We start from the raw sequence: 2,103 nt of genomic DNA on the forward strand, positions 1-2,103 counted from the left end.
ATACAGAATCAGATTATTCCACAAAAGACATTCAAAGACTGGACCTAGGAGAACAAAAGATCTACCCCCAGGACATGGGAATGGAAGGAACAATGTGGCAAGGATGACACGGGGTGGGGGTCCACTGGGACCTGAGGCAGCCAGCTGAGTGCAGAGCAGTCAGGGTCAGTAGATGTGACTGAATAGGCTGTGTCCTGCCAAGAGGAGATGCAGGGGCTGAATGGGGGCTGAAATGCAGCCTAGGCTCCAGGTGCTGAGCTTTGTGTCCTAGTGCAGAGCTGCCTCCACCAGGAGGAAGGTTTCCTTCCTGTAATTCACACAAAGGTGCGACCTGCTCACCAAGCTGTGAGTAGAGGGGCAGTATCTACCAAGAGGGGGCACCTGTCTCCAATTTGCACAAATATGCTGTCATGGGTTGAATTGTGTCCCCCAAAATATAGACTCAGTCCTACTTCCTGGTACCTATGAATGTGACCTTATTTGGAAATAGGGTCTGTCCAGATGTAATCAAGTTAAGATGAGGCCATATTTGATTCGGGTAGGCACTAAATCCAGTGACTGGTGTCTTATAAGAGAAAGGAGAGGGAGATTTGGACACAGGGACACAGAGGAGACACAGGGAAGAAGAAGACTATGTGAAGACAGAGGCAGGGATTAGAGTGATGCAGCTACAAGCCAAGGGATGCAAAGGATTGTGGGCAACCACCAGAAATTAGGAGACAGGCATGAAACATTCTTCCTCAGCTTCAGAGGAAACCAACACTGCCAACACCTTGATTTTGGACTTCCAGCCTCCAGAGCTGTAAGAGAATATTTTTGTATGTGTGTTAAGATCCCCTGGGTTGTGAAACTTTGTTATAGCATCCTTAGGAAAGTAATACAGTTACTCTAAGGGCTAGCAGCAGCCCCAAGAGTAAAGTTCCCCGCCTCCTCATGTCCTGGTAGAAGTTAAAGTAAACCGAGGTGCTCAAGAGATCCCAGCAGAAGGATCTGGGTGTGTCTTATGTGATGTGATGGGGGCTGGGTCTCAGTACTGGTCCCTGCTCTTTGCCGCTAGTGAGAATCTCTGCCCAGGTTTCTGGGGCTCTTCAGGGTGTGAAGGAGGACAACACCCCACCCCAGTGCTGCACTCAGCCAAGAATTATCTTGCTCCTTATTAATTTGTAAGTTAAGCCTCACGGCCATTTCCCCAGGAATAGCTTAAACACAGAAAGTCAAAATAGCTGCATAAGAAGTCTGGAGACCTATTTAAACAGAAGAAATGAGACTCCAATAATTTCAGTAACAAGATTCAGAGTTATTAAAATGTGTCAAGGTAAACCAGGGTAGCTATGAACAGAGGTCAGTGACAGGAAAGGGCAGTGAGTCCCCAGAACGTCACTCCTCAGAGGAGTGTACCCTGACCCTGTCACACCCCCTCAACTCATTTTATTTTCTTCATTGCATTCATCTTCATGAAGTTATTTTATTTGTTTGATGAAAGTTTCATGGTAGCAGGGACCTTGCCTGTTTTGCTCATTGCTGTACCCTCAGTTGGGCAAGTTACTTTACCTCTGTTTTACTTAAAACCTCTACTACAAACCTGTCATTTGCAAAATGTACCAACCTCAAAGGGTTACTGTGAGGATTAAATGCATTAACGTAAGAGCACATGGTTGATAGCTGATACTAGCTAGCATTTATATTGTGCTTACCATGTTCTAGGCACTATTCTAAGATGGATTCAACAACCAACAGCAGACTCAAAATATTCAGGGAAAAAATTCCAGAAAGTTCCAAAAAGCAAAACTTGAATTTGCCAAATGCCTGACAACTGTTTGCATTGCATTTACATTGCATTAGGTATTATAAGTAATCTAGAGATGATTGGAAGTACACGGGAGGATATGCGTAGGTTATATGCAAGTACTACATTATTTTATATAAGGGACTTGAGCATCCATGGATTTTGGTATCCATGGGGATCCTGGAACCGATCCCTCATGGATTCTGAGGGGGATTGTACATTGATTTAATCCTCACAACAATGTTATAAGATCTCCATTTTATAGATGAGGAAACAGAGAAGTTATTTAATTCACCTGAACCCACACAGCTGGTAAA

Source organism: Camelus bactrianus, chromosome 13 (genome assembly GCF_048773025.1).
Source record: "Camelus bactrianus isolate YW-2024 breed Bactrian camel chromosome 13, ASM4877302v1, whole genome shotgun sequence".
NCBI lineage: Eukaryota > Metazoa > Chordata > Mammalia > Artiodactyla > Camelidae > Camelus > Camelus bactrianus.